The sequence below is a fragment of the Camellia sinensis genome, chromosome 11 (genome assembly GCF_055761805.1).
Source record: "Camellia sinensis isolate YWXY chromosome 11, ASM5576180v1, whole genome shotgun sequence".
NCBI lineage: Eukaryota > Viridiplantae > Streptophyta > Magnoliopsida > Ericales > Theaceae > Camellia > Camellia sinensis.
In genome coordinates this window covers 168,506,133-168,518,135 of record NC_138971.1, presented here as the reverse complement: position 1 = coordinate 168,518,135, position 12,003 = coordinate 168,506,133, and the positions used below count along the sequence as shown (strand labels likewise).

General features: G+C 32.0%; 1 long non-coding RNA gene across 1 annotated transcript; it reads right to left on the bottom strand.

The window, feature by feature from the left end:
• Positions 1–1,616: 1,616 nt before the first annotated feature.
• Positions 1,617–6,934, bottom strand: LOC114283119 (uncharacterized). Its single transcript, XR_014345449.1, has 6 exons — positions 6,742–6,934; positions 6,525–6,669; positions 5,326–5,438; positions 4,214–4,337; positions 3,411–4,010; positions 1,617–2,276 (listed from the first exon to the last, which is right to left on the bottom strand). It is a non-coding gene; the product is annotated as an uncharacterized LOC114283119 (long non-coding RNA).
• Between the last annotated feature and the right edge of the window lie 5,069 nt (positions 6,935–12,003).

Genomic DNA, 12,003 nt, shown 5'->3' with positions numbered 1-12,003 from the left:
AAAAAAATCTTTTTTTTTAATTTTGTTCTTTAAAATTATTTTTTATTTTAGAAGATAAATATTTTTTATTTTTAGTTTTTCAAAAAAAATATTTTGTTATTAGCTAAATAATTTGTTATGATTTAGATATATATGGGCAGTTCAAAAAAATTTTAAATTAAAAAATATATATATATATTTTTAAAAAAGTAAAAATATTTAAAAAATTAAAATAGTTAAAAAATAAAATAAAAAATAAAAATTATATATTTAAAATAAAAATAAAATTTTCTTAAACATTTTTAAATATTTAAAAATAAATAAATCTAAAAAATTTCAAAATACAACTCAAAACTTAAAATACAATTTAAATTTTTTTTTAAAACTCAAAATTCTTTTCAAAATTCATAATCAAACAAATTTTTTCTTTTTAAAACTCAAAATATAACTTAAAATTCAAAACATAACTATATAATCAAATTATGATTCTAAAATTAAATCAAATGAAACCGAGCTCTAATTCCCGAATTCTCTATATATGAGGGTTCTATGAGTATAATCATGTGTTTTTCCCAGAAGAGATGAAAGGTTACAGTCAAATCAAAATTCATTCTGGAGCACTAAAAAAGGTAGTGAAATCAAAAAAATATATATATATATATATATATATATTTTAGATTCAGTTTATAGATGTGTCAAGAAAATTATTAATTGATATTTAGAAAATATTTAATTATCAACCAATTATATTTTTGACATATCACTAAGTTTATAAAGTAAATTTAATTTTTGAACCTGAATAACAATGTTAATTAAAATAATATACTCTCTTCATCCCAAAATAATAGTCTCAAAAAATTTAACTTTTTTGATACTATAATTATTGCACTTTAAAAGTATTAATTTTTCAAAATTACGCTATGCTAGTATATTTTTTTAAGAATATTAATTGTCATAATTGTACTTTTTATATTGTTAATGAATTTAAAAGAACATCAAAATAGGAAATTCATATTATTTTAGTTCTTGATTTTTGAAAAGGAACTAATATTTTAGAATAATAAAAAATAAAATAAGTAACTAATATTTTGGGACGAAAAGAGTATTAATCTTTGAATTTATGCTTTTAGATGAACCTAAAAGATCATATTTAAGACACAATTCCCAATTATTAAAACAATCATTCACTACTATTACAATACAAAAATGCTTGGGACCATATGACTCCCAAAATGATGTGAACCAATCATGTATTTTTGTTTTTTATATATTTTTTTTCTTACTAAACCAATCACAAGTAAATGGGGATTGTGAAATTGTGTTTTTTTAGGATCTGTAACATTACTGATTATAATATTCAAAGACAAATGTTAAAGAATGTTCTTTTTTTAATATTATGATGGTGACACTTTGTTGAACATAATTAATGAGATATATACAACATTAGTAAAATATCACTCTTAAAATGTTAGTTCAAATATGAATTAAAACAAAAACAAAAAGAAAGTTTCATAGCAAAATTCTCTTTTATCCTATGCATGGTCATGCCAAAGTTTCACTACATAACCTTCCACTTGCTATCATGGACTCAAAAATTGAACAAGGATCAGCAAATACAAAAATCAAAAGACCTCAATGCCAACTTCATAAAAGGAATATACAATCTCATGTCACAAGATTTGTACAAAGATTACCAATGCCTTAGTAAATTTTGCCCAGCCCTTCCAGAGAGAAGGCGAAACTCCTGGAGGCTGTACAACTGGTTCATGCATGTACTTGGTGTACTAAATAGAAATTGAGCATGGTAAACACAAAAAGAAAAATACAAGCCATATAAAGATAGGATAAGAGAAAAAAAACAAAAAACTACACAAGAATAAAGCGAGGTAATGGAAATTCTCTCTCCCACCCGCATAATGTGATTGCTCACTTATCAGAGGCTGTCCAGTTAGAAGAAACTTGTTCAAGATCATCAAAAATTTGTTCAAGATCATCAAATTCTATCATGCTCAACTTCATAATGGTCATGATGATTGGGACAGCAAGTGGAGCTTATAGGGGGCATGTTGCGGATGTTGATGTCAAGGGAAAGCAAGCGGTATTCCATATCAAGTTCTTTGAAAATTTTAATCATCTCTTCTATCACGAAGGCTCTCCTTAACCACTTCTCACTCATGTCTTGGTGGTTCATACGATGCCTCAGCCACACTGATAGTTTCAGATCGTTTAACCCCACCAGGTCCATCGGTACCACCAACGGCGAAGGATACCAGTGGTCCTTCTTGCTTTCAACATAACTGCATAAGCAACCACGAGGATTAATCAATCAAATTCATATTTATCAGAATTATTACATTCTCAATCTCATCGCGTTGTCACTGCAATTTCATTAACGTTCTAACAGTTGCCAAGACTATGGCGCTGTCAATCGAAGAAATGTTCATGAAACTCAAAATATCAGTAATTGCTCTTCATTTCTAAAGTTTTTGGTCTTTATTTTATTTTGGCTCAGGAATTCATCGAAGTGACCTGACTCTGACCTTAAGCTTGAGAAACCAACGGGGCAAAATTTTTACCTTTTAGATCCATCTAAACTAAGGCCTCGTTTGGGAACATACTATTTTAGTAATTTTTTGATTTTTTGGCTAAAATATGAGATAAAAAAATTAGTATGTTTAGAATGACTTTTTGATTTTTTACCAAAAGATGTGCAAAAATTAGAGAGAAAATGGAATCATTGACTTTTTTATATAGGTTATAGGCTTTTTGATTTTCAATAATGATTTAGAGCTCCAAATAATGAGCTCTAAATCCACCACTAGTGAGGTGGAAATGAAAAAAAAAAAAACAAAAACAAGGCACAGCACACACTGTGCCACATCATTAGTGGTAACTCTAATTAGTGGTTTAAAGCATTATTGTTTGATTTTTTTTAGTAATTTTTTGACTTTTAGGCTAAAAGTGTTGCATGTCAAACGAGGCCTAAGTCTAGTCTAAACAGAGCGAAAAAGTAAAATAGTTGGACAACTTCGTTTGGGAACAGGCTATTTTAGTAACTTTTTAGCTTTTTGGCTAAAGTATGAGGTAAAAAAATTAGTATGTTTGGAATAAATTTTTGATTTTTTATGAAAAGATGTGCAAAAAGTAAAGAGAAAAAGAAATCTTTGACTTTTTGGTATAAGTTATAGACTTTTTGATTTTTTAGACACTTTTTGACTTTTAGGCTAAAACTGCTGCATTGAAAAAACTTTGCTAAAGATCAAAATCAGCCTAAAAATACAAAATTTATAAGCTGCAACCAAAAGAGATCTTACTCTTACTATTCATATTATGTGATCAAAACCGCACTTGCACTAGTAAAAAGAATAATACTAAAAGGAAGAAGAAAAAGAGAGCATGCTGAAAGAGGGGGGGAGATTGCCTTTCTATACCTTATTATTCTTTGCCTAATGATAGCAATCTTCTCTATTGGAGTTGCAATATAGACACATAAATCAATTGAATCGCCCATGTCTGGACTACGATAGTAGTTACTGATAGGCTTTGTAGAAAGAATGCTATTCGGATATATAATCTTTTGGTTGTCTAATCTCAGAAAAACGGTAGTCAAGATATTCATCACTTCAACTACCATCTGAAAGTCAAGGCATAGTACATACCAAAAGTCGAAATTGAATAAAGGGAAATGTAAAAGAAGGGGCACAAGCACGATTTCAAACAAAATATGATTATCATACCTAAACTCCATCAATCTCACACTGATCACCTACATCATATGGGTGCATCACAAACAAAAAGACAATGGCTTCAAATACAGTCTTGCAAAAGTTTCCAAATATGAATGCCACAACGACGATCTAAGAGCTTATGAGGAATAGAAATCTGCTGGTTGCAATTCCTAGTGTCAAGAGAGAAACAACCGCTATAACGATGACAACTAGTACATTCACCATATGATGAAGTTTGTTGACAGCAGTTTTTGCATCATCGAGTGTCAAGGCAAGCGCTCTTCGTTCTCTAAAAGCATTAACCTAAAAGAATCAGGCATAACACATTATCATATTTGCATGATAGTTTTAAAAGCAAACAATATGTAAACTGATGACAATACCCCATGTTAAAATAAATAAATGAAACACTTTTACACAATTAATTAATCACAACAGTAAAACTATAAATAAAGAAGAAAATAATTTTACACAAATAAATGCACCATCTATTGCCAAGTTCTTACCACCCAGTTCTTCAGAGAAGACTGGCTTATTTTTTCACTTTCAGGTGAGCCTCCCAAAAGACTCATGGTCTTCAAAGCCTCATCTTCTAACATGAAACGCAACACATCTTCTAGGTAGATGAACCTGCCAGAAAAAAAATATTCAAGATCCTCCATGATGTGGAACTAAATCTTCACTCAACAAAAGGACTTTGTCATACTAAAATTCACATCATCGGATAAGTTTTGCCAACATTAACAATTAATATTCTTCCAAAATTGCTCTCAGAATTTGAACTTCTTCGTAACTCTAATTATGTGGCCCTTCTTATCATCCTTTATTGTCATTGGTTCATTCTTCAAAGTGGTCATTACTCTGAGAAAGCTCACCCCTGCCTTTAGTCAAGAAAACCCTTTTTTACATCTTTCAACAAATCAATTGTTAATACTATAACCTTCGGTGTTCTTTTGACAACGAACCGCTCCATTACAAATGAACCAGAATCAATTTTAATCGGGATGGTCCTGATCGTGGCTATGAGATATATTAGTAGTGCAAAAACATAATTGAAGAACTGATCGCAATGGTCTAGACCATGAATCATTGAATTATGGAGCTTTATAGCGTGTCAAGAATTATGTGCCATGGAGTAACCAAAAGAAAAGAAAAGAAAAGAAAGGTCAAGGGCAAGAAAACAAAAGAAACCCTAAAATCTCTTATCTCAATAGCATAGTCTGCGAAACCATTACATAAAAGGCCTATTTATAGGCATCCACGGAAATTCTTATTAAAAGTTGCAAAAAGTAAAACTACAATTTTTAAAACATAATAAAACAATCAAACTTAATAAATATAAAGTAATGCAACCCCACTTGAATGGGAGCCTCGTGCATTGGGTCACACTTTTTTATCCAAGTCCCTCATCCATCACTAACTAGAGAAAGGGACAGAAAACAAAAAAAGTTGCTATTCTTTCCATGAACATTCTTCGTAAGTTTGAGGAAATCATCAAACAAGAGTACCACTGTGGGCGACAGAGAGAGAAAAATAATATAGAGCATCACTCAGCTCTTTAAATGATGCAATCACCTTTATTTTATATACTGTGATGTTTGCAGGGTGCATTTCATACCTTCAACCATCAGCATGGTGTCTATAAAAAACTGACGGTATGCATCTCGATCTCCCGTACGGAGCAAGGATAAAAGGGATCCAACTGTTTCAAAAATCACTCCATGCCGAGAGCTGAAATATATTATGTCAATTTTCCAACAACCAGTGATAAAAAAATAAAAAGACGCTGAAACATGTACTCAACAGAAAATGAAGAAAGAAATATGAAAAACAAGCAAGAATAGTATCAAAAACATTGTTTGTTTTGTAATAAAAAATTCAAACCACATATCTTTTTTTTATTTAAACACAGGCTAAAGATTTACAACTAATAGTCATTTGATAGTTGCTATTCACATAGCATTTTGTAACCATAAATTAACATCCAGCCATCCACAATTAAAATATTGTTGAGAATATGTACAGAGGCCAACACACCCAACCACAGTGCCAAAAATGTAATAAATGCTGCTCGGAAGATATCAAAACTATCTCAGGTGTAATGCATCATTTGTTCATTCTTTTTTCTTATTGAGGAGGTTGAAACCTTAATTGCAAGAACTGGGTGCAGGGACGAGTGTGGGATGGCGAGGGCACATAGGAAACATATAAGGTTGGAAGCAACTTGGGGAGTGTTTATGTAGTTTATATATAAATATACTGTAAGAATTTCTTGTCTTAGTTGGGGCATAATGTGCTGTCACCCTATAAAATATACAAAATCCATAACTTAAAAGTGGATACCTTAGGCCATCTGCAGTCCTTACTCAAATTTGAATAAAACATTGAGTTTCTTTTATATGAACCACTCCCAATGGGCAAACTTAGATTTAAGCATAAATTTGAGTAAAAACTTCACTAATAGCAGATTGATTAATTTAAAACTCACAAAATAGCGTAGCAATTTTTGAGTAAAGATTTGAGTCTCCCTTGATTTGGGTAAAAATTTGAGAAAACTCAATTTGTTATAAATTTGGGTCAAGCAATGGAGGATGTTTTAAGTGACTTTTACCAAAATTTGAGTCAAGCATTGGAGATGCCCTTACAACTCCAAACATTACACAAAAGTCAAATAACATAAAACTCCATAAAGAAACATAAAAGACAAACATTCTTTCATTAATAACCAAAGAAGCATCAAACTTGCAGACAATACACTAGAAAATTACACAATTTCATGACAGCACACTAAAAAGAATACTTGTTAACCACACTCACCGAAATGTGGGCTCGGCGAAGAATGGCAGTATGCGACCAATAAGAGGTAGGACTGCGGCAGCCCTGCCATGGAAGAAAACTCAGGGGAAATTCTTTGTTGTGTGAGTCAATAGCTTCAATACCGCGATGACCTCTCTCTCATTGGCTACACACCAAGAAAAGCAACGATGAATCCGAGAATTTATTGAACAGAGGGGTTTTAGAGAGAGAGAGAGACCTGAAGAAGAGGGGACGACATAGGCGTGAAGGAGATTGGGAAGAACAGCGCGAAATCTGATCTCGAGAGCGTCATCGTCTCCGATGTTGGGAGGTGTTGATGATGAAGCTGCTATGCGTTCGCGATGATCGTGAACTAGGCTTGAGAGGTTTGCCATGACCGACCTCTGTCTCTCTCTCTCTCTCTCTCTCACACTTCCGTCCTTTTTCGAATTTTACTTCACACAATCACTTACTTAACTGCAATTGATGAGTCACCACCGCTTGTTCTCCTCTCGGATCCAACTCGGACAATTTCCCTTATTTTATTTTGGACCCCATAAATTGAGATTTCCTTCTCCTTATACCCTAACAGTGGGAACAAAATTTATTTATTTATCAATAAGATGTGCACATCATATACACATTTATTTTAAGCCATTAGATTTTTACAAATTAATTTCAACCACTGAATAATTTGATTAGAAATCTTGAGTACCTTTTCAACCGGTTACGATTTTTACAAATTTCTTCACTGATTGTTTTCTTTCAGCTGAGCTCTTCACGTTGTTTTCCCAAAGCCCCCTTTGTTTTTGGGACCCCACTCCGACACTCTTCTTTGCCCTCGAAGACCATCCCGCGAACACGACCTGCCCTCGACTTCGCCTCAAGGTATGTCTCTCTCTCTCTCTATGCAACTTTTTTCTCTCCTCCTTTCTTCATCTCCATTCTATGAAACCCTAGACCGCAATCCCCTTCTTTGAAACTGCCCCTTTCACGTTTGTGAACTCACTGGGTTGGTTTATAAAATTAGGAAAATATTAGGTTTAGGTTTTTTTATGTTTGTTTGCTTTGGTAGTTGTTTTGATTCCCTTCTTCGAAATCCCCTTTTGTTAACCCCTATTTCCTGTATCGATTCTTGTTTCCCATTCTTCAAAATGTCCCTTTCACATTTGTGAACTCACTTGGAGTGGTTGGATTCTAAATTTAGAAAAATATGATATGAATAGCTTTTGTTTGTAATGTTTGTTTGATTTGGTAGTTGTTTTGACTCCATATATATAGATATATCTTGAAATTTTGGTTGAGTTTGTGAAATCTGATGTGTGGGTAATTGAATTTTGTACTCATGTAATTGATACGGGACTGTAATTATTTATTTATTGAAATCTGTTTATGTTTCTAATTCTTCGTTTCTTCTTATGTTATACTTCTGGTAATGGTACTTTTGGGTTATCATTGAATGTAATATTCCCCTTCTGGATTAGTAGTTGCATATTTTACCTATATATTTGAGGATTCTTATTGATTGATATACAATTCTTCTCATGATTGGATGTTGTTGGTGCATTATCTATGCACATATTATTTTAATATTAATTTTATATTTGTTTGGAATTCCATCAGATTGAGTAGGTTCTTATTAACATTCAACTCAATGTAATACATAATGAATGGCAAAACCAATGATTTTCTGTAAAAGTTAGGGGGAAAAAATTCATTCTTTATTATACCAACAGATGCCCAGCATAACCAATGTATAATATTAAAAAATCCAACGGCTTTATGTTGTCTAAGAGGAAGAGTAAGAGTAAGAGATAAAGGATTTATAGAATAGTGATACACGTCAAATCACATTACTAGAGAAAAGAAAGTTGAACAGACAACAAAATAAAATCAAACCAATTGATGGATTTCTTTAAGTGTTCAAACTGAGAAGCTTGAAGGAAAAGAGAATTTACTGAGGGCTTGAATAACTTGATCTCAATCAAAATTTCAAAATAATCTCTAAAATAAGAGCTTGAAGTTGTATCTTAGTGAGCCTTGATCCGTAGAGCCTATGAAGCACCGATACGTCTCTAGGCCTCACGTATGAGTGTCGAACACGTGTCGGACACGGACACGCGTCGGACACGCAGTAGACACGTGTCCGACACTCTCTCTAACGTATCCCTTTTTTTTTTTGAAATTTTCCAGTCGGACACGCCGGGACACTCTCCAGACACGCGTGAGTGGATCGAAGAAGCCTTAACTGTTGCAGAGGAGACAGAGGAAGAGAGAAGGAGATCGATGGAGACAAAGAAAGAGAGAAACCCTAACTGTTGCAGAGGAGACAGAGAAAGAGATCGAAGGAGACAGAGAGAGAGAGAAAGAGATCGAGGGAGGAGATGAGACAGAGAAAGAGGAAAAGAGAGAAAGAGATTGAGGGAGAAAGAAACCTAACCTGTCAATCGAAGAAGCTGAAATGATATTCTCCTTCTTCTTTTCTTCGTCTTCCTCTCTTTCGTCTCTGCTTTTCTTCTCCTCCCTTTCGTCTCTGCTTTTCTGACTCTCTCTTCCGCTCTCGTCTTTGCTGATCCCTCTCTCTCTCTCTCTGTCACTTTTTTTTTTTCTATTTTCTCTTCCCTCTTATTACCATGTCTGTCTCTCCCCCTTTATTCTTTTTATTCTTTTTTTCTTTTTTATGTCTTTCTTTTGTAAATAAATAATATAAATAAATACAAATAATATATTTATTTTTTAATTTTACATATAATAAATAAAATAAATAAATAAAATTAGTATATATTTTTTAATTTTACATATAATATATAAAATATATATATATATATATTAAACGTGTCCCCAGCGTGTCGTGTCCCCTATTTTTTAAAAATTTGCGTTTTTGTGTGTCCGTATCGTGTCCGTGTCGTGTCGCGTGCCCGTGTCCGTGCTACATAGCGTAGAGCGTACTTGATGTGAGATAATGTGGAGGGATCAACACGTGGTTGAAATGCTTGATGATTCAAAGTATTGAGAGTTTTTGGCAATAATTAAATTAGTATTTACTTAATTTACATTTCTAGAAAAAATAATTGTCCAATTCTGAAACTACACTAATTCTAAATATTCCCCCTAGTGATATATTTACCTGCCTCTCTAGCATACACTTTATTTTGATTGGTTGCTTATCTAGCATACACTTGAAGTCATGTCTAGGATGACTCTTGTCCATTCTTCATTTACAAAAGTGTTCCAATTCTTTGTATACACTACTTTTATTGGGGGCTTCCTACATTTATGAAATTATATTATTTGCAATAATCTTTTGATACTGGAATTTACAGTAATGATGTTTGTATTGCATATGCTTTTTAATAATGGATGCATAAGAAGGCAATTTAAATGTTTTACCTGGAAAATTAGTTTTCCATACAAGCTGTTGGATCCTTGACTAGGATCTGTTTCAGAACCTATTTTGCAAAATATTAGAGTTTAACGATTTTATTAGCTGTCATTATTGTCATCATGAATGATCTTGATAATAAAATTTTGGAATTTTATTAGAGTATGATTTTTATGATGCTCAAATGAAAACATCAGATTTTCAAAAAGGCTTTATCAATATCAGAAAACCCAATAACAAGAATCAAATAGTCAGCCTAGTTAAAAGCAACTCATCTTCCTTTTTGACAGAGAAAAGTACTAGGAATTAAACTAAGTTCTGATTTTTAAGTAAATAGCAATTCTACATAATCAGGAAAAATACTCAGAAAATTGTCTACAATGTTAAATGGTTGGATCAAATTGATATAGGGTGTGGTCCACATCGCATGAAGTTAAATTTATATCAGACTTTCAAATTGTAGGCACTTTTCTACATACATATCATTTATGTTAAGCAAGAATTATAACCAAAGCCATAATTGCTGCCATTTATAGTTACTTACTGTATGATGTATAACTTAATGTGACTATGATATATAGACTGATGTTGGCTTAAATAATTTGGAAAATACACCCACAATTTTATTTTATTTCAAATTTGTTTGGAAAATAATACACTGGCACAAACTTGAAAGAAAGAAATACAATTGTTGACATAAACAGCTATTAAAATACAACTTTTTCATAGATATGCTTATACAATCTAAACTACAACTTGTACTATTAAATAAGACAAAAAAGAAAAAAAGAGAGAAAGAAATAAAGAAATGTGCTTTGCTTTTATGACGCTGAAAACAACATATTTCCTTAATGTTATGTTTGGATCATGGATTTAGTTAAGGATTTGGAAAGGGAAAGGGAATAAGTGGTGAAATGCAATCATATTTAATTCACATTTCATCTACATTTTTCTTTTTTCTTTTAAATCTCTACTCAAATCCATGATCCAAACACAGCATAATGGTCCTATGAAGATAAGAAAACCCAATAACAATAATCCAAATCCAATAGTCAAATAGATAAATAGGCCAGATACCGAGTTAACAAAAAAATAATCGAATAGTCCATCCAATTAAAAGCTAAACTACTACGAAATTAACGAAGTTATGATATGTCAAATAATCCAATAGTCCATCCAATCAAATAATCTTTTTTTTTTCTTTCTTTCTAGATCTTTTATTTTTTATCTTTTAAGTGGCCAATCGGTTGGTGTTGGTATGTTTGTTTAACTGTTTATGTAATGGTTATTGATACTTTGAACAAAGGTAGTACAGTTTCATCTCTGTTATTGGTTATGCAGTTTGTTAATGTGAAAAAATGTGCAAAATAATATTTTTCATACATAGATTCTTTCTTTTCTCCCCATAATCATAAATCTCCTTAAGTATTGTCTTCTTTGCTAACTCTGTTTTGATGTTCTGTTGTTGTTTGTCATAGGTCCTCAATTTCTACATCTTAACGTAGAAGTGAAGCTATACCTCCCCTCTCCATCCCTCCTTAGCAGTTGCATTGGCAGGTGTGCTTTTTAATTTATTTACTTTTAATTAATAACAAGGCATAACCAGGTGTGCTTTTTATTTATTTGTTTAATTTAATTGACAATAGGATACTTGCAAGTGTGCTTCATTTATTTATTTTCTTTCAATTAATAGCAGAGCACTAGTGGGTGTGCTTATTCACTCATTTGATTTTGATAATTAATATTTGATAGCAGGGCACTAGCGAGTGTGCTTATTTATTTGTTTGATATTAATTTATAGCAAAGCACTGGTGGGTGTACTTTTTTGTTAATTTGTTTCATTTTAATTGACAGTAGAGTACTTGCAGGTATGTTTTTTTATTATTTGCGTTCAATTGATAGCAAAGCACTAGTGGGTGTATTTATTTGTTCATTTTCTTTTAAGAATTGATAATTTATAGCAGAGCACTGGCGGGTGTGCTTTTTCTATTTTCTTTTAACAATTAATAATTGAAAGCAGAGCACTGGCGGGTATGCTTATTTGTTCATTTTGTTTTAATAATTGATAATTGAAAGTAGAGCATTGGCATGTGTGTTTTTTTATATTTTAATTTATAG